Raw genomic sequence first — 27,831 nt, 5'->3', positions numbered from 1 at the left:
ACCTTTGGGCCGGCTGTGCCACACTGGGGCCCATTCCAACTCCAGCCTCCCCTTCTCTTCCTAGAGCCCGTAGCTGTGGCCACAGTGAGATATGAGTGTGAGGAGGACTCTCACAGGCCTGCCCCACTGTCCACCTAGGCAGATTCCAGCCAAATGACATAGTCCTGTGACAGCTCACCTCATCTCCCACCAAGGACCCAGAGCAGTCGGCAAGCTGTTCCCAGCCAGGAACCTCTGCCCCACAGCCTCTGTGAGCTGAGGGAATGACAACCATGTGCAAGTCCAGCCAGCAAGATTCCAGAACATTGCTCCATGGTAAGATCTCATCTAACAGCAACAATCCTGGTTTAAACAGCCATATTCAGCTCCCAAGCTGCAGAGGTGAGTTGGGGCTCTCAGTGGGGGTGGGTCAGGGTTCTGAGTTCAAATCCTGCCTCCAACTCCACCTTGCTGAGTGACTCTTCCCTTGAGTTATGTGAACCTCGCTTCCCTCTGCAGGGCAGACTGTCGCCTCTGAGGTGGGCACTGTGCTGCTAGCTACAGCCTCTAGCAGGCATTAGGCACCAACAGGGTCATGACTGCATCCACAGGAGGTACAGGGGACAATGGCTTTTCAACCAGGGTCTTCTGGGCTTAGCTTCCTATGTGGCCCCTGCCCCAGCCCACCTCCAGCTCCAGAGGCCTCCCTCTGGAACAGGAACTGCTTCTGGAAAAGTCACAGGCTCTTGAGGGGCTGACAAGTGTTTGATTTTCACAATGGACTTTGGAGAGCACAGCACGAGTTGGTGTTTACTTCCCCATGCCATGAGTTTTGTGGTCGAAGGGATATGGGTCCACACACTTACGTTTCTGAGTGTCTGTGTGCCAGGATGGTTGATGTCTGTACTTAGAGATGTGTCAGGAGGGGAGGATGTTTTACATGAGGTGCATCTGTGTGAGCCCCCATGCCTCTGCAGGTGCCCTTCTGATATAGGAGAAGCTCCCCACACTGGGAGCTTCTGGGCCCCAGAGGGTGATTTAACCTAGATTGATGGGGTCAGACATAAGTGAGGACATGCTGCTGAGCTCAAGTGGACAGCCCTGGGAAGCAGGTAGAACTCATGGTTTGAGTACTGTGGCCCGAGCCTGCAGCCCTGGCAAGTTTCACTGCATAGCAAGAGAGTTGTTGCCCTTGTACAAGGAAGCCAGGCCTCAGTCCTCCAGACCCCACTGGAGTCCCTGCCAGGATCTGGGGCACACCGTGAGGCCAGCCCTACCCTTCTGAGCCTGATGGGACATTCCTAGGTGGCCAGGCTGGGGGTGAGAGTGTGGCATGTCAAGGCCCTGGCCCTTCCTCTACCTTTTCCATGAAACTTCTCCTCAGCCCCTACCAGGAAGCACTCAGCGGGGAACAGAGGGTCAAGAACACTGGGTGAAAATGCCACACAGTGTGGAGGTCTGTGTCACACAGTGCCCTGGAGGCTGTGTGGTGGAGGATGGGGACCACAGGCTATATGGAGACTGGCCCAGACACTGGCCATCACTCCCCTCTCATCCTTTCTTTCCAAAAGGGAGACAGAGGTGGGAAGAGGGAGGCACCCAGTCAGCCAAAACAGAAAATATCCCCTTATGCAGCTCAGAACTCCCTTGTTAGGGAGTTGTTACCTGCAAAGTGGGCCTTCACCTCCTTGCGGAGATAAACTAACTGGGACCCAGAGGTATAAGTAACAATCCACAATCATGTGGTGAGAAGTGGCAAAGCTTGAAGGCAGGCTCCAGCCCTGCATCCAACACAAAGGCAGCTGCCGTGCCCCCGGCACTGCACAGGGGACTTGGCACACCCTCACTAAGATGTGGCCTGAGGGAGTAGGATGAGTGTGTTTAGGGAGAGGGAGTTATGAGTTGATGGCCCCAGGGCTGAGAGGAGAGATCCCCAAGGACCCCTCCGGTCATCCCAGAGACACTGTGGGCCACCTCCCTCCCCTTCCCCACAGTTCACTGACCCCTTTATCACTACTCCTGCTGGGCCCTCAGTCTGAGTCCTGGGAGGGGGACTGTCACCCTTGTGAGGGGTTGGGGGGCCTTTGGGGGAGGTGCTGGAAGGAGGTAGGGGGCTCTCTCCAGAGGCAGAGGTACATAACAGGGAGCTCGGGGCTCAAGGCCAGGGCCCTCTGGGACCTGAAGAACAGAACTGGAAACAGGAGACACACCTGCCCAAACAGGGCTGAAGGGAGAGTCCGAGGGAGCCCTGACACTTCAGAAAAGTCCTGAAGGAAGGTCATTCCAGAACCAACCATCTTGCCCAGAATAGAAAGCTTGCATCTGCAACCTTGACTGGCCCATCAGCTCCAGAGGGACTGGTGAGGGAGCTGGGCCAGGGTCCCCAGGCTCCCACCCAGCACCTTTGCCTGGACTCCAGCCCCAAACATAGAGGGCAGTGAGGGGCATCCTCAGGACTTTGGAAGTAGTAAAGGCTTCTGGTAATGATTTCTCTTCCTTTTAATTTTTAATGAAGCCTCCAGTGGTTTTTTTTTAATCCCAAGGAGGCAGATGAAGGCAGCAGCCCCTTCTAGCTATCTGATGACACTCCTAGCTGGGGATGAGCTTAAGGGACAGAGATTCACAGGTGGGGAATGCATTTCAAGCCCTGGAGGAAGTCCTCTGGGCGGGTGGGAGGCATAGGTTGGGGGAGGGCAGGCCTGGTGCACACCCACTCTTGGAGTGTCATTTCCTGAGTGTACAGTTGTTGGATCCTGGGAAACAGCAAGGAAGCTCCAAGAACCAAGGAGTGAAGTGAAAAAGGACATCTCATTATCCTCGGCTCCGCCTTAAAGTTGGCATCCCTGGGCACTGCCCAAGGCCTGGCTCACTCTGTGCAGTGCTCTGGTGCTGGGAACTTCCTCTTCACCAATGACTTCCAGATGTCTTGTGCCATGACTTCTCTCTGACCTTTGGGCCCATGTGGCCACAACTGAGTCTTCTGAAGTTCCCCTGGCCTCTCAAACTTGCCACATCCAGTCCAGTCTGGACTGGCTCCCCAAACCTCTCTGATACCTTGGGTCTCCCCCATCACAGCAAATAGCCTTGCTGTCTGCCCAGATGCCTGAACCAGAACCCCGATGTCAGAGGTTCCTCATTCACCTCCTACCCCCAACCCACACACCCAGTGAGTCCCCTCAAGGCCTTCTCTTAACTTGCTTCACTCTCATTTCATGACCGCCCCCTCCTGGCTCATCCTCTGTGCACATCTTGGTTGGTACCCTTAACACTGTGCCCATGAGTCTGGGCCTTGTCCTCCCTACCCCCTACCCAACATGAGCACCAGAAGTGAGCTCTGAGTGCAGGGGGCTGTGAGGTCGGCCACACCTCCAGCTCCCTGGAAGCTGGGCTATATGGATGTAGAGTCCACACACACATGGTTGGGGGTTAACCACCCTCAGGTCCTCCCAGACCAATCAGGATTCGCCAGTGCCAGGGATCTGGGGATACCCAGAGAGCAGGACAAGAATTGCTCTTCTGGACAGCCTGGCCTTTTTGAGGTGCATCTCTGGAGACTTAGAGGAGATGCAGGGAGGCTCCAACTGGAGCTGCAACCACAAAGGTCAAAGATGTAGCTTTGTGTGTATGGTATGACCTGAGGTGACCAGAAACCCCTCTCAAGAAGGACGAGCCATTCACTGGGTTCTCCTGAGGGTGATGCAGCACCCCATGAGCCCTGAATATGGGTGGTGGTTGGGCTCTCCACCTCACCACATCTGTCCAGAAAAATGCTATCTAGGGCTGCAGCTGGGCAAAGAGTAGCTAGCCCTGAAAATTCCAGTTTCCTCTGTGAGGCAGCAATAATTAAACCCATTGTACAGATGAGGGAGTTGAGGATCAGGGAGAAGGAACTTTCTTGGGCTACCCAGGGATCAGCGGTGGAGAGTCCAAGCCTGAGACATAGAGACGCCTGGATGGCAGGCTCTGCTGGGGAAATTGTGCCTTTGTGTCTCAGGTCCCCAGGGAAGACAAGGGGTGGCAGGCCCAGGGAGGGTGAGATCAGCTGAGATGCTTGTGCAGAGGTCCCATGGGATGTGAGAAACTCTGAGGTCCATTTCCTTCCCCTTCATAACTTCCCCTGTGAAAAAGATTCCAGGGAAGCCACAAGCCCCTAATTTCCCCCAGAGTCTGTGGGAGGGACACCCATAGGAAACCCCTTCCAGAGGGTTTTCTCCTGACCCTGTGGGAAACATGCCAAAAAGGAGTCACACTGCCCATCTAGGTCCTCACCCCCACCCTCGCCTTAGCACACCCACTGGAAGTTATCGCTGTCACTTTCCATGCCATGCAATCTAGGAATGCCTGCCCATGTCATGGCCTCAGCCCTGATGTCATCTTTCCAGAAGAAAGATGTGTGGCTCCCCACAAACCTCACTGCCAAACCCTTGGACTCCTATCCTTCGTGTTCCAACTTCAATGCCCATAGGCCACCCTGCTGGTGTGGACCTTTCCTTGTGGCTCCTGCTCCTCCTTTCCTACTCTCCCAGGACCACTGGCCACTGGCCAGTCTCTTGCCCAGCTATCATGCCTCTGGTCCCTGAACACTGCTGTCGTGGCCTTCAGCTCTTCTTCCCGAATAACGCTCTGTGGCCTTAGCCATCATGTGAACGGGGACTGCTCCCAGTCTGTCTCCTACACACGTAGCCTCTGAACCGTCGAACCCTCCTGTGGGCTCTTAGACCCTGCAGACCTGCTTTTTCATCCCCTGGGTCCTCACCTTGGACACATGGACAGTAATTCTAACTCTTCTCGCTTACACGCCACAGCACACTTTGTAACCTGCCTCCTCTTCACCATACCTGTTCCTAAAGCTCTCTGCCTGTCTGTGCCCCAAACACTCTCCCCCTGTCCTATGCTCCTCCTCCCTCTGACAGCCTGACTTGTCACCCACCTGACTCTACTTGCCCTTTCAGCAAGCACTGGGAGGCAGCATCTCCCAGGAAAAGTCTCTGGCCCCTGGGACCACCAAGCTGGGACAAGTGGTTCCTTGAGATTCCTCAGCTCTGAATTCCCCCCATCCCAGCCGGGACCGTACAATGGGAGGGTCCACTGCTCCCCTACAAGACTGAAAGTCTTCAGGACCAGATGAAGGGCTAGTGGGAGGGTCCCATCCTCCTCCTCCCCAGCACAGGGCTTGGTGCAGATAGGAAAAGTTTGTTGACTAATTGAGCTGTGACAACTCATTTCCAGGAGGAAAGTCACCTTCCATCTCAGAGAGGCCACACCAGCTCTCTGCCTCCCTGGCCACAGGCTTAGCTGGTAGAGGCTTCTGGTAAGGGTGGATTTAGGTTTCCTGTGCAGACCTTTCCCCAGTACCCCAACACTGCCCCACGCCCAGCCCCAGGAAGCAAACCCTGCCAGGCAGCCTGGGTATTCAAGGTCAGCAGACTGGAAATGACTCAGTCAAATGGATTTTCCTGGAAAGAGCCAACTGACAACACGGCTACAGAGCACTTTCCTCCCTAGTCCTGCCCCCTGTCCTGGGTAGGAGGAGGTGGCCCTGCCAAGGGCCCAGGGCCTTGCCTTGTAGGAAAAAGCAGCCATTGAGTCCGACCCTCAGCCTGGGGAGAACAGTCACATTTATTGGATGCTCACTGATGTGGGGTGGGCTTGACCAAAGTGTTTCCCCCACCCCGATTCAAGGCTCAGAGCCCCTCTGAGGGATCCATTGTTTTATTACCGTGCTCAAGGGAGCCCTAGTCCTTTTCCCCATAGGGGTTAGGACAGATACAGCAGAAGGAGAAGGAGCACCCTACCAGCATCACCCCTGGATGTGGACCCTCACTGCCAGCACTCTGCCACCAGTGCCCCAGTACCAGGTGCTCTTACAACCCCGTGCTTCCCACCTGGGCACAGGTACGGGCACAGCCACACTCCTTTCCTGGCACAGCTCCCTGCAGAGGTACACATCTTCGCTGTCACGGTCTGCTGTCCCTGGCTGCACCACTTCATCTCTGGCATGGCCCATGTGGTGCCCTCCAGGGCAGGGTGAGTGGAGACACTCGCCCATTGTCTGCTGAAGGAAGTCCCAGCGGTGGCATGGTCAAGGGCACCTGTCTGAGGAGGAGGCGAGAAGGCCTCGGGCTAGGATTCTGTGGACCTTGGGGAGTAAGGAGGGCTCTTGGAGGGCCACAGCATGAGCCAAGGCTGGAGGTGGAAGTTGAGTCTGGGATCTCTGAGAAGCTGGGTGGGAGAGAGGAAGCCTTGACTACCAGTCAAGGCAGCGGGTGGCTGTGAGCCAGTGGTCTCTTTCCCAGAAACTCCATGAGGCATGGGGATGGGAATGAGCCTGGATCTAAGCCCAGTGTGTGTGCATATGTGGGGGGTGCTGGGTAGGAGAAGGGACAAATGTGCCTGTAGAGGATTTCGGCAATAAACATGTGGTGGTTCAACGAATGGAGGATGGAGCTGAGGTACCACGGCTGTGCTGTGCGCCCCTGGAGCTGAAACCAGGAGGTCTTGGAGCCAGTAGGTACCTCTGGAGGCCTGGGTCCAGTCAAGAAGGAGGCCCCAGGTGGGCCCTAAACCAGACTTAGAGGGCTCCTCTGCTTCACTGGGCATTGGCCAAAACACTGTGGCTTGAGGATTCAGAGGTTCTGGGGTCATATTCTCTGTGCCTCATTTTTTTTTTTCATATGTAAAATGAAGGCAGTCATAGCCTTCATCTGGTCATTGAGGGGATTCTGAGTCCCTTTGCCTGATCCATCTTCCCCTCCATGAGCCTGACCTGAGGTTTTCAAGGAGAAAATTGAGGCCCCAGCCCATGGTGAGGACTCACTCAACCCTCCACTCTGGCCCACAGAACCTCTGCCTCTCCCTCCCTCCCTCCCACCATGGCCCCAGGGATCCCGCTCTGCTTGGCTGGCCCCTCTTTCCTCCAGCTTCTCTCCCTCTGCCCTGGCTCTTTCCTGTTGGCATTAAAAACAATGATGTGGCCCCATCCTATCCCTCCCCCTCCATACACCCCCGACTCCTCAGGCATGGTTGTCTAGTCTTGCTGTCTCCACAGTGTCCAGGCCAGGCTGGGCTAGGCTAGGCAAAGAGAGGGAGGAATGGCAAGGGACCAGGCTGAGACCCAGAGGTGCCTGGGGCTCCCTTACCAAGGGAGCTCTGGGGGACTTGTCTCTACCTGGCCACCCGGCACCCACACTGTGGCCCTATAAACTGCATAAACTCTCCTGTGACCCCCAACTCACCCTATGCTCTTAGACTTCCACACCCTTACTCCCTGGTGCCATCTGCCTGATGTCCTTTTCTGCACCTCTGGCTGCCTGAGGAACTTCTACTTTATCAAGCTCCCTGTGCATTACCTCCTGAGAGAAGCACCTCTGACGAGATCCACACCCATCCATCCATCGCTCTGTATGTAATAACCCCTACCCACACCATCCTGGGCCAACTGGACATGGCCAAGAGGCCCCCGGAGGCCTGACTCAGTGTCTCCCCAATCCCCTGCAGCAGCCTGGGTAAGCTGTGGAGGGTCCTCAGGGTGTTTGCTGAACTCAGTCAAATGCAGATTCAAGGCTAGGGTGGGAGGAGCAGAACCCCTTCCTGGAGCAAGAGGATTCGCACCATGGAGGGAGGTGGGCAATGCCTCTCTGAGTTCTCTCCTCAGGCGTTTGCCTTCCTGGCAATTTCTCTTTGCTTTATTTTTCTGTATTTCAAAGTTTATCAGTAAAGCACATCTATGCTCTCTCATATTGCCCTCGCAGTAAAAAAACCTATAATTTAAAAAAATTGAAGTATAGTTGATTTACAGTGTTTCAGGTGACAGCAAAGTTGTTCAGTTTTAGTTTTATATATATATATATATTTTTCTTCTTCTTCAGATTCTTTTCCATAATATTTTTAAAATTAAAAAATAAAATTCCTGGTTGAGGTTATCTACTTTCCTGCTGAAGAAGCACCTTGGATTTGGGAAGGTGGGAACTTTGGCCTTCACTTGGACATAGTGGGACTTATGATGGGGCTTTGGTGCCCCCTTGTGGCAACTGGACCTATAGACCTGGCACTAAGGACAGTCTGGGCAGGCTCTGAGAAAAGACCTTCAGGAGAGACTCAAGCACCCCAGGGCCTCCCGTTGGGTCATGGAGTCATCAGCCCTCTCCCTGAAGGCAGATGGACATGATGTGAAAATACCCTAACTTGACTGGGAACTGACCACCTGTTGGTTCTGGGCCCCAGGACCAGGGCTGTGCTTGGGCCTGGTTGTGTTAGACCCAGGCAGGGTCTGAGGTTTGGGGTCAAGGATGAGCCTGAGTGTGCTGGGCTCATGTTCGTCCCACTTCAACCTGAAGCAGGCTGGACTGCTGTACAAGAAGGGCAAGAAAACCCCCCAGGAAACCTGAAAAGGCCCACCCCCTTCTCAAGCATGTCACCTCCACCCAGGTCCTGCCTATACTGATTTCACACTCCATGTCCTCTGATCTTTCTGCACCAAGTCTGTGTTGTCTGACCTGACCACTGACCCCCACCTCCTGCAGTCATCCGCCACTAACACAGGTTGCAGTTTTGGTTTTTTGGGGGGTTTTTAAAAATTTTTTAATTAACACAAATGGTAGATAGTTTCACACTGTTTTACATCTTTCTTTTTTCCCATTCTTAACCATGAAGTAGTTAATTTTATAACAAAATATACAGACATAAAGTGAGGGAGGTAGATAGCTAGACAAATACATAAATGTGCCTATAGTCAGAAACCAGATAGCATCCACTTCATAACTATATTATTTAACAAATTATCTATTAAAGGACATATAGATTATTATTATAAAACATATATCAATAGAGTAATAATTATTTGTGCTCATATATACACACGTATGTATATAACAAATAATCACAAGGTATGCCTGTCACATTTAAGTAGATAATAGTAGCTTACCTTTCAAAGAGTTTGAAAAATTTACACTTTCATCAATAATAAATGAGAATGTATCTTTTCTACAGTATATTCATTTTTAAACACAAGGTAATTCTAAGTAATATTTTTAAAGTAAAATGTGAACAATTAAAATACAGCATTTAAAAAACTCTGGTATGTAGACAATAAGAAAAAAAGAAAAAAATGTGTACACTATGACAATTTCATGAGGTTTTTATTTTCAGGAAAATATATATACACACCAATGTAAGTTTTGAATTTTTATAAAGCCTGAGGAGGGAAGGGAGAGAAACTGAGGGAGAATTGTGGGCTCTTCCTTCTGTTCCATGAGTGCTCTCAGCACATTTCAGTCTCCAGGCACTGAGTGTTGTTCCCTCTTTCCAGAGTTCTTTCCTCCCTGATTGCTGCATAGCTGGCACTTTCTTGTCATTCAGGTTTCAACCTATATGTCCCCTCCTCAGAAAGACCTTCCCAGGCCATTCAATCTAAAGCAAGCTCCCTGGATACCTTCCATCTGTCTAGTCACTGCCATATTCCCAGTGTCCAGTAGAGGGCCTGACACATAGGTGTTCAGCACCCAAAGCTCTTATGGGCCTTGTGAGGAGTCAAGAGAGGATGACATTACTCCTTAGCATGGTGACAGAGGAAAGTTTGCTCTGCCTCTTCTCCCCTGAACCCCCAGACTGGAGGAAGTGCACCTGGGCAGGGTGCAGGGGAACCAGAGAGGGAGGCACTCAGAGCTAAAGGGTCAATGGGACCCCAACGGTCAGGTGGCAGACTGAAGCCACATTCAATGATGCCCCAGTCTCCATCATTCAGGTCAGTCTGTGCCACCTCAGGGCCACACTGGCTGTCCTTCCAGTGGGTCCCTGCCTACCCACCTGTTCCAGAGAAGAGCTCTGTCCTGGAGTAGTGTGGGTAACCCAGAGGTATGCAACATTTGAGCTGGTCTTTTTTTCCTCCATGTATTCATTTTTTCTTTTTCAATAGGATTCCAAATCCCCCTAAGCACAGACACTTTATAGTAAATTTTTTTAAAAAAAGAATTACTGCACACATTTTCACATCCTTTATAAGATACAGGAGACTGTTTCTGTCTGACTTGTCTTTATTATGTTATTCCTGGTCTACTTTAATAAGAAAGATTTCACTCTGAGCTAATTCAAAAACTACATTGCATCTTCTTTTTCTCTACCTTCATTCATCCCTTTAATGACTAGGCATTAGAAACGTGCTGGAAAAGGGCTCTTTATTTTTTTTAGTTATTTATTTATTTTTGCTGTGTTGGGTCTTCGTTTCTCTGCGAGGGCTTTCTCTAGTTGTGGCAAGCAGGGGCCACTCTTCATCGCGGTGCGCGGGCCTTTCACTATCGCGGCCTCTCTTGTTGCGGAGCACAGGCTCCAGACGCGCAGGCTCAGTAGCTGTGGCTTACGGGCCTAGTTGCTCCGTGACATGTGGGATCCTCCCAGACCAGGGCTCGAACCCGTGTCCCCTGCATTAGCAGGCAGACTCTCAACCACTGCGCCACCAGGGAAGCCCGAAAAGGGCTCTTTAAATAATCAGCGTGTTACTTGTTACTTCAAGTAGTTAATAGCTTCTTTAAATGAACCTGGGCGTGTTGAGTCAGGATCAGGGCATACGAGGCTGAGGTTACAGTGTGAGTAAAGGTTTAGAGGTAGGAAGCAAGGTGTGTGGTTCCTCTAGGAAGCCACAGAGCTTCTGTTACCTGGAGCATCGAGGAGGTAGGTAGCTGTGGGAGAAAGGAAATAGAAGCACTGGGTGGAACCAGGCCTTTTATGCTACCCAAATGATCTGGACAAGGGCCAGAAGACTTTGAGGACTGGAAAATGAAGTATAAACCAACCTGGTCATATTTGCATTTTCTAAAACTCAATCTGGCTCCCCCGTGGACCACAGATTGCCAGGGTGTGGGTTCCAGGCCCATCTGGTGGTAGGGAGGTATGTTAAATCATCAGGCAAGAGAGTTACTAAGACCTGAGTAAAAAAGAGACACTAGCAACAAAGCATTTGTTCAGAAAGTGTGGTTTATTTTCACAGATGTATAGAAACCAGTTTAAAACCTGAGGTACAAATGAACATGCCCCGAAGTCCCCATTTTGAATCTTGTTCAGAAAGAGCAAGACATGGCTCCTCTGCTAAAATAAATACCCTTCACATTGCACAAGGTAATAAATAAATACATAAATAAATAGTCTCAATAGAATAAAAATGAGAATAATCACAGAAGGACAAATGGGGGCAGCACATTTCAGGAATTAGATAATTAACAATTAATCTGACTCCACAGGAGAAAATGAAATTCTTCCAGTCCCAGACTGTGCGAGAGACATCCAAGAAACTTAGGACAATCGGCTGTTACTGACGTTCCGAGGCTCCAGAGAGGGAGCTGAGCTTCGGACTTCAGACGTTAGGGCTCTATGTGTTCTTACAATTGAGAGAGTCTCTAATGGCAGACAGATATTCCTTCAGTTTCACCCGGAAGTCACCCAAGTTATCCTTCTCAATAAGGATTGGCTCTTCCTGTGAAGAAACCAAGAAGGTGGCATTAGATGGAGCCAGGCTGGAAGGTGGATGACAGGCTGGGGTCAGGTCGTAACTGAGGGCATCACCTGCAGGGACATCTAGGGGGCAACTTACCGTGGACATGGTTGTGGGCAGGATTGACTGGATTTCCTGTGGGAAGAGACCGAAGCAGACAGTCAGAGACTTGCCTGGAAAAGGAACAGGACCTGCTACCCTCCTCCCCAGGGGCGGGGCAGGGCCAAGGCAGGGGTCCCAAAACCCTTGACAGCTTCACATACCTTAAGATTTTTCGTGATTTTCGAATCCTCTCCAAGGGAATTTGTGGCAAATGTCAGGAATTCTTCCAGGTTTGGCCTCCGGAGGCTTATTTTCTAAGGGGACGAAGAATTCATGTAAGTGGGGAAAGGTTGGAAAGTGTCCTTCCCATGGCTGGGCTGAAGTCGTCCCCACAGTTTTCCAAGCGTGCTTTCAGGGACTTCCCTGGACAATCCCCTCCTTGTCCACTTCTTGCCCCAGGTGGGTCCCTAAACTGCTCCGAAGGGCACAGGCCTAGAGGTGAGTGCACACCCCAGGCAAGCCTTATGTCACCCACATCCCGAGCCCCTGGCTCCTGTGAGCTGCATGAAGGGCCTGGGTGGATCTTTCTGCACTTGGGGAGAAAAAATTTCCCAAAACAGTCTCTAAAAAGGCAAAGGGTTGGCCAAGGGAAATATTTGCAGCAAGAGGCCTTGACTGAATTAAGGGCTCCTAGAAATCAGGAAGACAGTCACAGAGGCCCCAGCAAGGAAACGGGTGCAGTGTGTGAACTGTGCCTCAGAGAGGGGGAATACAAATGGCCAGTAAACTCAGGAGAGATTCCACCTCTTGTTTTACCCAAATAATGCCATGCAAGCAAAGGTGAGATAACCACTTTAGGAAAAATAACTATAAATGATGATAACTAGGGCTGATCAGAGTTGAAAATACAATTATTCAAGGAAAAGGAGGGAAGCAAGCATGATCCTGAAGGATATTTTAGTCTGCCAGCCCAGAGGATGCTCCACTGAAAACTGAGCTTAAGGCCTTTGATATTGTTCACCTAGAACTGCCTTTTCATTTTGTAATTAAAAAAAATAATTTTCATTATTATAGCCATGACTGGGGAAATGTATTGAGCAGCTGCTAAGCACCAGACACTGGTCTGGGAACTTGACGCACAGTGTGCATTTAATCCTCACAACAACCCCACTGAGACAGGTGCTGTTAACCCTATTTACAGATGAAAACACCGAAGCTAGTCAAGGTGAAGTGACATGCCTGAGGTCACCCAGGCAGGAGGTGAATGGGGACCCACCCAAGTGCACCCATGTGTGGGGCTGAACTCTTACCATCAGCCTCCTCTTTTCGTTTGAGTTCAAGAAGTCCTGTAGGGGCAGAGGGAGAGAGCCCATGAGTCCTGTTGGCCTGAGGCACCTGCCAGCCCTTCCCTACCCCTTGCCAACCTTATCCCAGCTACTCACTTCTGAAGCCACAGGTAGCTTGTCTAGCTCAGTTATAATTTCCCGGATCAGGCTGAGTACATAGCATTGTTGGGTGTCTGGTGTCTTGTTCGGTGCCCCTTGTGCTTGAGGGGCATGGAGTGCGAGCAGGAACAGGAGCCAATGCAGGATGGGGAGGCTGCTCATGTTTGGGCTGGCAGGATGGATTCTGTCTTGACCGGGTCCTTCGTGGCGTTATGAAGTGTCTGAGACAGCCGCCGTCTTTTATGCAGCGGGCCCATGCCGCGGGCGAGTGGGGGTGTGGCGGGCGGGCTTCGGAAGAATCTTTATCTGACATGTAACCTCCATAGCAAACCACAGACTTATTCATCACTTTTTAGTACTCAAAATCAGTGAAACTTGGAAAAAAAAATTACTCACAGGGTATCTCCTCATCTTGCCAAGGAGGCTAAGAGACAGGCAGGTCACTGGGCAGAGTGGGGACAGGTAAAAGGACCTCTCTGACAGGGGAGCAGCCCCCTGACTCTGAGCTCCCTTGAGCCTCCTGCCCAGTGGGACCTGGTCCCGCCATCCCCTGGACAGCCCTGACCCTCTGCTGCCCTCCCCACCTGGCACTGCCTGGTTCTGCATGGGTGGCCAGGTGAAGGCCCAGTGGAACAGGCAAGAGTTTGTCTGGCAGCCGGTCACATGGCTAACCATCCACCTGTGGGCCCGTCCACTGAGAGCACATCTCTTGATACCCACTCCTAGCGCTGAATTACTGGTGTTAAAGCCCCCAGTGGTTTGCCTCCCGGGCTTTGGGCAGCTTCTCCTCTACACTCTCTGTTCCTGGTGGGTGGCAGATAGAGCTCAGGCACCAGACGCCCATTCTCTTATTGGTGTGATAACAGCACAGCCCAACTCTGCCCTGTGCTGTGGGATGTTAGCCCCTGGTGGAGGCCTGGCTGCAGGCCCTGGGCAGTCCCTCTGGTAGCACAGAGGAGCTGGGCTCAGGGGCCCGTTGATGGGGGCCCTTGAGGAAGATGTCACTGGGAAGTAGGAGGAGGGGGCTGGCCTGAGGAGGTTTAGGTGGTGGGATTGACAAGGTCTGAAGGGCGAGGGAAAGGAAGAGAGGTTTCATGCTGGGCCTCTGGTGATGGGGTCCAGTGACCAAAGGAGAGAGTTGTGTCTCAGGGGTCTGGATCCCAGTCTGTGCTGAAGTGTGATTTGGCAGATGCAGGCCAGAAGGAAGGGTTTGCTGAACAGGGCAGAGGGCAGGGATAGACCACGGGGGAGTCCACAAAGAACCAGAGAAGCAGCAGCCAGATGGGAAGCAGGCAAACTAGGAAGGTGAGGGGCCTAGAGGGCAGCCACTGAAGGAAGAGGTAAACTGCTGCCCCATGGGGCATGTCAGGCCCTGACACAGGCCCAGGACAGGGGGTGTTGGTAAAGGGATAAGTGTAACAGGGACGTGGGGAAGAGTTCTTTGAGATGATTGGGGCTGTGGCAGCGGGGGAGAAGAGAGACAGGATGGAAATGCCAGGGGCTGGGGTGCAGTGTGATGTGATCCTTGTGGGGAGATGAAGCATAGGAGGTGATGCTGAGGCGGGGGATTTGGGTGTTTCAGGCTTCTGAGCAGAAGGAGATCTGGTGAAGACAAGGACCAAGATGTGGTTGCAGCAGAGGCAGGTGAAGAGGCTGTGATGCAAGGAAATGTCATGAGAATAATGCCTGTGGCCGATATACGTGGCTCCTAGCTCAGCCCTTGGATCTGGGCCCAGAGCATCCTCAAAAAGCAAGGGGAGTGTCTCAAAGGCATGAGTGCAATGAGGCAACAGAAACAAGTAGGGAGCCTTAGGACTGGGTACCCACTAAGAACAATTCATTCAACAAATTTTTACGAAGCACTTGCTTTGTGCAGGCACTGTGACTAAAGCAGACACAGTTCCTCTCCTTAAGAGATGCACCATCTTGTGGGCAGAGATAGACATAAAGCCTTCCTGCTCAGCTTGGACCTCGGACCTGCAGCTTCACCATCAGCTGGGGGCTTGTGTGAAGTGCAGATCCTCAGACTTCACCCCAGACTTTCTGATTCAAAAATTGCCTTTTGACCAGGTCCTCGGGTGATTCACATGACATTTAAGAAGCTCTGACTTAATTGCCAAGATATAGAAGCAACCTAATTGTCCATCAACAGATGAATGGATAAAGAAAATGTGGTACATATATATACCCAGTGGAATGTTACTCAGCCACGAAAAAGAATGACATTTTGCCATTTGCAACAGTATGGATGGACATGGAGGGCATTATGCTACGTGAAATAAGTCAGAGAAAGATATACTGTATCGTATTACTCATATGTGGAATCTAAAAAAATACAACAAACTAGTGAATATAACAAAAAGGAAGCAGACTAACAAATATAGAGAACAAACTAGTGGTTACCCGTGAGGAGAGAAAAGGGAGAAGGGGCAATATAGAAGTAGGGGAGTAAGAGGTACAAACTATGAGGTATAAAATAAGCTACAAGGTTATGTTGTACAACATGGGGAATATAGCCAATATTTTATAATAACTATAAATGAGTATAACTTTTAAATTTTGTGAATCACTGTACTGTACACCTATAACATAATATTGTACATTAACTATATTTCAACTTTAAAGTGTGGAAGAAAAATAAGAATTAAAAAAAAAGTTCCGATTTAAAGTATTCAGCTCAGGCAGGGGCAGGGGTTCATGTCCCAGAGACCCAGGGCTGCTTAAGTACTCAACTGTGGTTTGGTATTACATTCTATATAAGAGTTTTGGGACCTGTGCACACACACAAAAAATGTGATTTCTTATAGAGAAAAACCTCTTTTTTATGTAAATGAGCTTTTTGAGGGAATTTTAAAGCTCTGGAGGCCGAACATTCCTGCAAGCCTTCTTAAATAGTCCTGACTTCACGTTGTATTGTAGCAAAGAAAAATTCTGAGTAGTGTTATTGTAAATCTTGACCTTTGTAGTTTGCCTCTTGTTTTAAAAATAGTTATAAAGTCTATGAAAGGAGGAGGAGGTTTAGGCTTCATGCTAGGAGCACTGGAAGCATTGTGGGGTTTTCAGCCAGGGACAGGTGTGGTCCCTGGAAGGTTTGGGTCCCAGGAAGCCCAGTCTAGCTACTGTGGGGAGAATGGCTGGGAAGAATCAGGACAGCAGGTTGGCCAGTGAGGAGGCGGGGAAGTTCTCTGGACCACAGATAGTGGGAAGGCTGGAGCTGGTTGATTCTGGTGGGGATGGAGAAAACCAGATGCAGGTAAAGACTCTAACAGCTAACTTCCACTGCCGGGCACAGAGTTCTTTTTATGGGTTAATTCATTTAATCCTCACAATGAGCCTGAGGCAGGGACGATTATGATCCCCATTTTACAGAAGAGGAAACTGAGGCTCAGAGAGGTTGAGTTCATGCAGCTAGGAAGCAACATCGCCCAGGGCTGAATGCAAGCAAGTCTGTCTGACCCCAGAGGCTGAGCACCCACCATGACAGCACTGGAAAGTGACAAATTAGGAGGTGATGCCGGGTGGCGGGAGGGGGACAATAGGGTAAAGATAAGATGTGGCCACTGGGATTATTGACAAGGAGGCCACTGGAGCCTCTGGGAGAGCAGTTTTAGTGTATGGTGGGGGCAGAAGCCAGTGGCAGTGGGCTGAGGAGTAAAGGAGGGTGAGACAGAGAGGGCAGGCAGCTCTTCTAAGATCTATTCTGAAGAGAAGGAGAGAAAGGCAGCTAGAGAAGTCAAGGGGTCAGAGAAGGATCTTTCCAGGCAGGAAAACTCGAGTATCTCTCTGCTGGAGATGAGCTGGGACTAGGTGAGAGACCTGGATGTTGGGCCAGTGCAGTGAGTGCCTGAGGGGGATGGTCACAGGGAGGGCTCCCGACATCAGGTATCACACGCCCACCTGAGCAGAGAGCTCAGGGGAGGGCTGCCTGGTGGGCCCAGTCTGGGAAGGTGCAGTGGGTTTGGTGGCAGGAGGGGACAATGGCTTCTGTCTTCCCTGGGAAATAGGAGACCAAGTCAGCCATTGAAGAATGGAGGGTGGCATGGTCAGGGAATGTGAGCTGACTCCTGGGGATGACCTTGAGGGGCTGGCATTCCAGGGGTCAGAGGGTGAGGAGGTTGGGACAATCCAAGGCTTCACTGGGCTAGAGTATAGGAAGGCAGGCCCCTGAGGCAGGGTGAAGGGGCCATGGGAGGAGGCCATGAAGGGCTGGGAAGGGAGCAAGGATGGCACATTTGTGCGAGGAACAGAGTCACATTCCTCCAAGCAAATGTGATTCAGAAGGGCTGCCCAGCTGCCCCTGTGGAGGATAGGTGGGAACATTCCACAGAGCTTCTGCAGCTTCTCAGGGGAAGCAGGCAGAGCCTGGGCCTCCTCCAGGAGTCTCCTTTGAGGTTTGCCTTGACTCTAAAGAAGCTGCTTCAGGTGAAATCACAGGAACCCTCCTTTCCTCCCCTGCAGGCCACAGTCCTGCCTGACCCATTGGGAGAAGCCTGGCCCCCTGTAAGAAAGTGATCTCACCCCAGGTACCTGCGTCAACCCAGCCCAGGGAAAGCTTCCTCCACAGGCTGGCTGATTGTGATCACGAAGGGAAATGAACTAAGGGTGCCCAGCCCTGGGCGGGAACAGGGGAGGCCCTGCTAGAGCTGGGGCAGGAGAGCCAGCCCAGAACTGCTGCCTGGGGTCTACAGGAAGAGACCCTGTGGGTTTCAGAGTGGGTCCTTGGGCCCCGTCCTACAGACCCCTGCAGGTCTGGCTTGGTCCCGCCTGTTGCCCAGATACATTCAGAGTGGGGCACAGTGTCTGAGGTCCTGGCCCCTGGGGCCCATTCATCCAGAGGTTCACTCACCCCCATAGGCCTGGTGGAGTTTCTGGGTGCCCACCACTGGCAGGGACCCAGGGCTCCGTCATCATGACTAGCTCCTCTGTCACCCTCTCCATGGCATCATGTATCAGATTTAGTTTCCGCATGACCTCACTTGCACTTCCACTGGTGGCCCTGGCCACACCACCTGGTTTTGTCAATACAGAAGGCAGCTCAGGGCTCCTGGCTGGCCAATCAGTGTCATCAGTTTCACGTGTCCATCTCAGCAGAGCGTGCAGGAAGGAGCCTCCTGGGAGGGCTCAGATGCAGAGGACTGGCTTCCTGTCCCACCCAGCTCTGTACTCCTTCTCTGGGGCCTGTACAACCTCAACCTGTGCACCCTCAGCATTCTAGCCCATGCTGCAGGGATGCGGCCTCCTTGGGGCACACCTGTGCCGAATGGACCTCCTCCCCAAGCTCAGTCTAATAGAGAAGACAGATGGAGAAGCACAGTTTAGGATGATAAGCCTGGTAGGGGTGGGGTAGGAAAGGGAAGCCCAGAAGTGGGGCAACCTCTCCCATCTGGACTGTGGGGGAAGACTGGAGGAAGGGACAGCTAACATCTCAAGGATGGTCTGGAGCCAGGCAAGTCGCAGAGGAAGTGTTCCCAGGTAGATCTGGGTTTGGGGATGCAGATGTTCTGTCTGTTGACCTCAACCCTACTAGCCACTGCTCCAGTATCTGGGGAACTGGGGGTGCCCATGTCATTCTTGTTATTAATGTATAGGCATTTGGTGCTTGTCACTCTCTTGTTGCTCACCTGGAACACAAAGACCTGGGACATGCATTCATTCCTACTGTGTTCATTATATTTATCTCAGACGAAACCAGGAGCCAGGGGAGGGACAGGCATATAGGGCCCTCAGCCCCACAGTCCCCATTCTCAAGGAAGCTGCCCCAAAACTGTGAGGTGACAATGTTGGGATTTAAATGCTAGTAACACAATGTTCCAGGCTCTTAAAAAATACAGTTGACCCTTGAACAACATGGGTTTGAACTGTGTGGTTCCACTTATACATGTATTTTTTTAAGTAAATATATTGGAAAAAATTTTGGAGATTTGCAACAATTTGAAAAAATTGACAGATGAGCTGTGGAGCCTAGAAATATTGAAGAAATTAAGAAAAAGTATGTCATGAATGCATAAAATATATGTGGATACTAGTCTATCCTTATGTAGGCATAAGGTGAGTGACATTTAATATAAAATTAATAATGTGTTAGTTTTCTTACTATTTTATAACTTTGCTTTCAAAGAATCGCATTATGCTACAGTATGCCTCTCTCTCTTGTAATTGGAGAAATTTCGTATCAGCATATTGTCACAGATTGGTTTTTTTTTTTTTTTTTTGCAGTACGCGGGCCTCTCACTGTTGTGGCCTCTCCCGTTGCGGAGCACAGGCTCCAGACGCGCAGGCTCAGCAGCCATGGCTCACAGGTCCAGCCGCTCCGCGGCATGTGGGATCCTCCCGGACTGGGGCACGAACCCGTGTCCCCTGCATCAGCAGGTAGACTCTCAACCACTGCACCACCAGGGAAGCCCAGATTGGTGGTTTTTAAAAAATGTAACAATGTTTCCAATACTGTATTATGAATATGACTGTAATACAGTATGCCATGACAGTTGTATAACGATTTATTCGTTAGTGTATAGGCCAGGCTACCATGAAGCAATCCTGTTGATTACACTGGGCTACAATAAAGCAATCATATTGCTGCTTCTTCATTATCAGTGCATGAATCTTTATACCTGTAAAAAGTATGAATTTCTTTTTCATATTATCTTTTCATTTTTGATGTCTACGGTTAGTAATACACATAACATTGACAGTGTTTGGTATCATATAAGACAGCATTGTTGTAGGTACTGACAGGCAGACAATTCATCTTAGAAACACAACATAAACTTGTGGAATCAATAAATACAGTACAGTACTGTAAATGTACTTTCCTTATGATTTTCTTAACATTTTTTTCTCTAGGTTACTTCATTGTAAGAATACAGTATATAGTACATATACAAAATAAGTGTTAACTGACTGTTGTGTTATCAGTAAGGCTTCTGGTCAGCAGTAGCCTATTAGTAGTAAAGTTTTTGAGGAGTCAAAAGTTACATGTGGATTTTCAACTGTGGGGATATCGGTGCCCCTAATCCCTGTGTTGTTCAAGGGTCAAGTGTACTCTTCTACGTGTTTGAGGCTTCACACAGATTGTTAGCCACGTAGAAGATGTTCCCAGGCAGAATCTTGTCTGCCTCTCAGGGAGAGTGGGAGGCCTGTGAGGATGGTGACAGAGAGTCAGAGCTGTCAGAGGGCAACAGAACCAGATCCCAGCTGGGAAGAGGCACAGATAGGCCTGGGCAAACTCAGAGCTAGGCTGCCCTCTCACCTGCGCCCACTCTGTTCAGTGGGCAGTGGCTCTTATCTTCCTTGGTAAGGTGAAGTGAAACCCTTTGAGGGAATTCCCCGGTGGTCCAGTGGTTAGGCCTCCGCGCTTTCACTACCAAGGGCAGATTCAATCGCTGGTCAGGGAACTAAGGTCCTGCAAGACTTGCAGCCAAAAAAAGAAAAGAAAGAAAGAAAGAAATGCTTTGAGAATAGTTTTTCAAGTTTTATTGATCTTGAGTACCAGAAAATGATGCATAGGTTGATTTGTTTGTCGTGGAGGTTCTATATCAGAAAAGGGTATCAGCCCATCTGGGGCTTCCTCACACACCCCACCATCACCCCATCTCCCAACCTCCCCCTGACTCCACTGGGCCTTTAAGAGAAGCCAGGCCATTTCAGATTTCCATAGGATCAGGGAGGACCACAGTCGATCCCAGCAGCTCAGAGATGTGAGGATCCCTCTGCCTCCTGCTTCCTCATCTTCCTTCCCTTCAGCCTCCCAAACCCCCGGCCCTTAGGGACCCCCTGAAACCAGCCCCAGGCCTGCTGCTACTGGTACATCCTCTCTGAAATCCAGAATAACCTGACGATCACCTCTGTGAGTAGCTGGGGCCATGCTGGCCATGGGGCAGGGACAGCCTGGCTCAACCTCAGGCCAGTGGCACTCATGGGTTCTCCCTTCTCCCCTGCAGGAATCTAAACACTTAGATCAGTGGCACATGCTGAAGGTGAGCACTGAAGCTGAGGGCCCACTGTCTCCTTGCTGGTGACTGCCATTGTGTTGCTGGTCACTGCTCTAGGCTTGGGTGCACTGGGGTCAGGCACACCTGGATGGTCTCCTCTGAGTCTTAACTCTTTACCTGGCATATTAATGGGTCTCACCTGAGTCTCAATCTTTACCTGGCATCTTAATGGCAGATACGTCCATCACCCTATTCTTTGTCTCATGTGGGGTTGTGTCGTAGTTGTGTTTTCCCAAGTGTGGGAGTTCTAAAATTTTGTTTTAGGCAAGCTGGCTTCCTTCCCTTTGGGTTCTTCTCTGGCGGCTGGTTCAAGAAGTGTTCTCCATTCACCCAAGCCCCTTCCCCAGGCCACCTGGAGCCAGGAGGTGGGATGGGCCCTGCCTTGACTGGCCTTTGCCAGAACATGCTGTGACCACCTCAGGTGTGTGCCCTTAGGGCAGCTGGGTTCTTCCTGGGGTTGGGGTCATAACAGAGCTGGTGAGCTGGCGGGCTGTGGGAGAGGGTGGAGGGCTCTGCTGAAGACCTCTCCAGAAAAGAGGCATCAGGGATGACAGACAAGTCCACGAGGAGGACAGCCGCTCCCCAGCCCTGCTTCACACACTCTTGGTCCCCTGCAGAGAAAAGCCCATCTAAAGTCTAACTTGGCTCCCTTCTGGAGCGCCTTAGAGAAGTTTGTCAGTATCTTTAATGTGTTTTTAACCATCAGTAAAAATCTGAAGTAGCGTGAGGTATGTGAGGCTGGGGAGGGTCCCTCTGGCACCGGGGTCTCCACGTCCCCAGAAGAGTCCACTCCAGGTCAGAATGAGTGACCTTGTCTTGCCCTTTCCCAAACAGGAGCAGATTTTCTGCCCCCGTTTCCCAGTTCCTACCCCCTCCTCTGTGACCAACCCCTCCGGGGCTGGGGGTAGAGCTGCCACCCAATACCTGCTTAGTCACAGAGGCCCCCCACTGCCTTCCTGGCTTCCCCCAAAGGCTGACTGGCTTCTCTTGTCTGTGGTCCACAGGAACTCCTGCAAACCCTGACCATCCCCAAGACCACATCCCAGGTAAGCTGCCAACCAGGCTGGGGCGCCCACTGCCCTGACTGATCGTGGCACCTGCCGTACACCTTCCACATTCCCCACACCTGACCCGAATTTGTGATTCCCTCAAAGGGAGTAGAGCACACCCTAGGAGGAGATTTTAACGAGTTCTTGAGGAAGTTGAGTATCTTCCTGAAAACCCTGGATGATGCCCTGGAGTCCTTACCGAGCTGCCCACTGACTCTCACAACCTTGTGGAGAGTCCCCGAGTCCAGGCCTTTGCCCTCCCAGGGAGCAGAGCTGGGCTCAGGTCCCGGGTCCCAGTCCTCCTCCTTGATATTCCAGTTACTGCTCTGCTCCGTCACACATCTCAGCTGTGGAACACCTGGCTTCTGAACCAGGCTGCTCAAGTTTGTTCTCAGGGTTACCAACAATTGTGTCATAAGTTTATGTAGCAGTTTATTTATCTTTTATCTACCCTATTGTGGAGTTATTTATCTTAATAATGGAGGCCTCTAAGGAGCCTCTGAGCAGAGCTCACAGGAGGTGAGACACCATTTTCATTTGTATCTCAGATTTCAAAGGGGTTCCTTCTCCTCTGGGAAAAATAATTGCTTTGTAAAAAGTCACTTTGTGCCCAGTGTTGCATTTCTAGAGGTTTCTCCATCTGACTTGAGTCTGGATCATGATTCCCACACTCTGCAGTTAATTTCATTAACGCTGGGGGGTTGATTCCTCTTGGGATTCTATCTCTGAGTGTATCCGTAGTATTTCCCTGTCCTGTGCCCTGAGCAGGCTCACCCAGACCCTGCTCCTTCTCCGTGGCTTGGTCGCCACCATCGGCCTCACCCTCCTGCTCGTCACTCTCTCCCCACTGCCTGCATCTGTTTCCTAGTACCTCCCTGCTCCGTCCACTTCTCATCATTCCCATGGGCACCCACATCCTGACCCAGGCCTTGCTGCCTGAGTTCCCACCACAGCTCCCAGGCTGACCTCCGACCCTATTTCCCACAGCTGTCAGAGCGGCCTTTCTGGACACTTCTCTGCTCATATCACCCTGGCTTTGTCCTCCACTGGTCAACCTACTTGGACCAGGCCCCAAGAGAAACATAGCCTAGTTTTCCTCCTAAGGAAATCCCCACTGAGGATCCACAGGGCTCCTTCCAGACCAGGAAATAAGTGGTCCTTGTCAGTTTGGGATCCTGGCCCCCTAAATTCCCCTCACCTCTATTTAAATAGGCCTTCGATTCTCCCTCACCCCTATTGCCATCCTCCACCTCCTGGGAGCCATACCCAGGGGTCTACAGGATAAGAAGAGTATAGCCCACACCACACAATATGAAATGTGCTTGTTTTTTATTGGGTGGGCCAAAAAGTGTCTTCGGTTTTTTAAGTAAAAATAAGACACATTTTTCATTTTCACCAAGAACTTTATTGAACAATGTATTCACCCTTTAGTTCCACTACATTCTGCCACTTTTCAGGCAATTTCATAATTCCATCTTCCCAAAACTTTTTATCTTTTTGAGCAAAGAAGTGTTTCAGGTGCCTTTTACAGTCTTCCAAGGAATGGAGATTTTTTCCATTACAAGAATTTTGCAAAGACCGAAATAACTGGAAATCGAAGGTACAATGTCTGGTGAATATGGTGGATGAATCAGAACTTCCCAGCCAAGTTATAACAGTTTTTGCCTGATCATCAAAGAAACATGCGGTCTTGTGTTATCCTGATGGAAGATTATGCATTTTCTGTTGACTAATTCTGGACGCTTTTCGTCAAGTGCCACTTTCAGTTGCTCTAAATGGGAGCAGTACTTGGAATTAATTGTTTGGTTTTCCAGAAGGAGCTGATAAGAGAGGACTCCCTTCCAATCCCACCATATATACATCACCTTCTTTTGATGAAGACTGACCCTTTGGTGTAGTTGGTGGTGGTTCATTTCACTTGCCCATGATGTCTTCTGTTCCACATTATTGTACAGTATCCACTTTTCATCACCCGTCAAAATTTGTTTTAAAAGTGGAACATTTTCATTATGTTTCAGTAGAGAATCACATGCAGAAATATGGTCAAGATGGTTTTTTTCCACTTAACTTACATGGAACCCAAACATCAAAGCGATTCACATAACCAAGCTGGTGCAAATGATTTTCAGTGCTTGATTTGGATATTTTGAGTATGTGGGCTATCTCCAAAGTGATATGACATTGATTTTTCTCAATTATTGTTTCGATGTGACCACTATCAACTTCAACTGGTCTACCCGACCGTGGAGCATCATCCAGCAAGAAATCTCCAGCATGAAACTTTGCAAACCACTTTTGACATGTTCGATCAGTCACAGCACCTTCTTCATACACTGAACAAATCTTTTTGTGTGTTTCAGTTGCGTTTTTACCTTTCTTGAAATAATAAAGCATAATATGCCGAAAATGTTGCTTTTCTCTTCCATCTTCAATATTAAAATGGCTACACAAAAATTCACCAATTTTTATAAGTCTTTTTTTAAATGCATGCTGATATGACAGCTATCACATACAATCTAACAAAATTGTTTCGAATGAAGTTAAAGACAACTAAGTGCTACTAGAGCCATCTTATGGAAAAAATCGAACGAACCCTTTGGCCCACCCAATAATTGTACTGGCCTCTCTAATGGTTGTTTTGTATTTTTTTTTTTTTGGCCATGCCACGTAGCATACAGGATCTTAGTTCCCCGACTAGGGATCAAGCCAGGGCCCCCGGCAGTAGAAGCACGAAGTCCTAACCACTGGACCACCAGGGAATTCCCTAATGGTTGTTTTCTTAACTGAAATTGCATTAGTCCCTCACTTTGAAACATCTAGTCTTTAGTTATATACCAGTGTTCATAGCAGCTATGTTAATCTGTATGGGCTGCTTTAACAAAATACCATAGACAGGGTAGCTAATAAACGACAGAAATTTATTTCTCACAGTTCTGGAGGCTGGAAAGTCCAAGATCAAGATGCTGGCAGATTTGGTGTCTGATGAGGGGCTGTTTCTTGGTTTATACATGGCTGTCTTTCCGCTATAAGCTCACATGGAAGAAGAGGCAAGGGAGCTCTCCGTGGTTTCTTTTATAAGGGCACGAATCCCATTCATGTAGTCTTTGTCCTCATGAACTAATCACCTTCAAAGGCCCCACATCCAAATACCATCACTTTGGGGATTAGATTTCAACATATGAATTTTGGAGGGACAAAACCTTCAGTCTGCAGTAGCAACTGTATTCACAATAGCCAAAAGTGGAAACAAACCAAGTGTCCATCAATAGATGAATGGATAAACAAAATACGGCAAATACATACAATGGAATATTATTCAGCCTTAATAAAGGGAGGGAATTCTGATACATGCTACAACATGGATGAAGCTTGAAGACCCTGTGCTAAGTGAAATAAGCCAGACACAAAAGGACAAATATTGCACTCTGCTTATGTGAGGTACTTCAAGTAGTCAAATTCATAGAGACAGAATGTAGAATGGTGGTTGCCAGGGGCTGAGGGGAGGGGGAAATGAGGACTTACCCTTTAATAGGTACAGAGTTTCAGTTTGGGAAGATGGAAGAGGAGATGGATGGTGGTGATGATTGCACAACAATATGAATGCATTTAATGCTACTGAACTGTATACTTAAAAATGATTTGAGTGGTAAATTTTATGTTATGTATATTTTACTCCTAAAAAATAATCTAGTCTAGATGTTTTCTCAGTTGACCTGGGACTCTTCTTGAGGTTTCCTATCGCTCAGATCTCTCAGTGTAGCAATAGGGCCCGCAGAGCACCAATCCTAGGGTTCTCTCCACCCTGATTCCTGGACCTTCTTCAGCTGGGGGTCCTTGGCTCCTCACCCTCTGGTGAATGCCTCTTCATCTTGAGACTCAATTCATGGTCACCTCTGTGTGGCCCTCCCAGCTTCCTCACCCACCCAGAGAGCAATGTCTGTCCTCCTGTATGGCTCGGTTTTAGCTACAGTTCTCTCTGTTGATGAGGGCGTGTGTACTAGGCCCAGAGGTTTCCGTGGTGAGCCACATCGGCTTCCTTCTGTGCCCTAGGAGCCCTGGGTGGGGGATAGGGGACTAGTCTGGGAGTCCTGTGAGAATAAACATTCTGGGCTTGAACACCAGGCAATCAGGGTAGCAAGCAGGTGGAAGCACCACGTGAAGATGGCTCTAGTGGCTGGAAACCTATTGCTTATGGCAGGATCTGGCACAGCCCCAGGCTGTATACTTTTGATGTTTGGGAATGTTGGCTAAGTAGATTTAGATCTGCCATGGAGTTTGCTCAGGGTGGAGGAAGAGAGGCTGGTAGAGAAGGCAATGAATTGTTCTACTATCTTGCCAAACTCTTCATTCTAAAAGCTTTTCTAATTCTCTTTGGTTTTCCAGACTTGAAAATTTTTACCGTCTGGTAGACATAAATAATATCTCATTGTGCTTTAAGTCTCCCTTGTGCTGGTTACTAATGAGGTTGAGAACTTTTTCATAGGTTTATCAACCATTTGGATTTCCTCTAATGTGAAGCATCTGTCTAACCTTTTGCTCTGGGATTGTCTGCAACTTTCTTATTTGTAGGATTTCTTTAAATATTCTATATACTAATGCTCTGTGGATTGTATATGCTGCATATATCTTCTCCCACTCTGTTTCTTGTCACTCCATGGTATCTTTTGAGGAAACGAAGTTCTTTACTAATTTCTTACTTCCCTACCTCAAGGCCATGAGGTTTTCTCATATACTACATAAAAACTTTATAGTTTTGCTTTTCACATTGATGTGTTTAATTGACCCGGGATAGTATAAGGTAGGGCTCTGGTTTGTTTCCATATTAATACTCATTTTTCCCAGCACCATTTTGAGAAGGCTGTCCTTTCCCTGTTGAATTGCATTACTATCACTATCGTATTTCAAGGGTTCATTTATATGTGGATATGGATCTCTTTCTGGGCTCTCTTTTCTCTTCCATTGGTCTGTTTGTCTCTTTTTGAACCAATATCACACTGTCTTAAATTTTATAATTCATCTTTATTATAATGTATAATATATCTGGTAGAGCAAATTTTCCCACCTGTCCTTTTTCTTCAAGAGTGTCTTGGCTAGGGGCTTCCCTGGTGGCGCAGTGGTTAAGAATCTGCTTGCTGATGCAGGGGACACGAGTTTGAACCCTGGTCCAGGAAGATCCCACATGCCGTGGAACAACTAAGCCCGTGCGCCACAACTACTGAGCCTGCGCTCTAGAGCCTGCATGCAGGAACTACTGAAGCCTGTGTACCTAGAGCCTGTGCTCTGAAACAAGAGAAGCCACTGCAATGAGAAGCATGCACACCGCAACAAAGAGTAGCCCCCGCTCGCTGCAGCTAGAGAAAGCCCAAGCGTGGCAATGAAGACCCAACACAGCCAAAAATAAATAAATACAAATTTTTTAAAAACAAGAGTGTCTTGACTATTCTTTATCCACGTCAATTTTAAATCATCCTATCAGTTTCTCCCCTCACCCCACCCCACCCCCCAAAATGCTGGGAGTTTGGGATTGCATTGATTCTATATATCAATTTAAGTAAAATGGTATCCTCTAAAATATTAAGACATAATCCATGGACATAGTATATCCTTTTTTTATTTCTTTAATGTCTCTCAATAAAGTTTAAAATTTTCTCAGTAGAGAACTTTTACATCTTTTGTTAGATTTATTCTTAGGAAGTTGGTATTTTGGTGTAACATTAATAATGATATCTTTTTAAAAATTCACATTAATAAGTTTTTTCTGGTATAGAGAAATATAATTTATATAGATTGATTTTGTATCCAGCAAATTTATAAACTCTCTTATCACTATTAAAACTTTACCT

The 27,831-nt window shown here is 49.2% G+C and overlaps 1 long non-coding RNA gene across 1 annotated transcript; it reads left to right on the top strand.

Moving 5' to 3' along the window:
• Window positions 1–131: 131 nt before the first annotated feature.
• On the top strand, window positions 132–27,300 carry LOC308616654. Its single transcript, XR_014015737.1, has 3 exons — window positions 132–381; window positions 21,944–21,985; window positions 27,130–27,300. It is a non-coding gene; the product is annotated as an uncharacterized lncRNA (long non-coding RNA).
• The last annotated feature ends 531 nt before the right edge of the window (window positions 27,301–27,831 follow it).

This window comes from Mesoplodon bidens (assembly GCF_964165515.1).
Source record: "Mesoplodon bidens genome assembly, chromosome: 4".
In the NCBI taxonomy this organism is placed as follows: Eukaryota; Metazoa; Chordata; class Mammalia; order Artiodactyla; family Ziphiidae; genus Mesoplodon; species Mesoplodon bidens.
The sequence above is the reverse complement of the archived record's forward strand: the minus strand, read 5'-3'. Positions and strand labels throughout refer to the sequence as shown.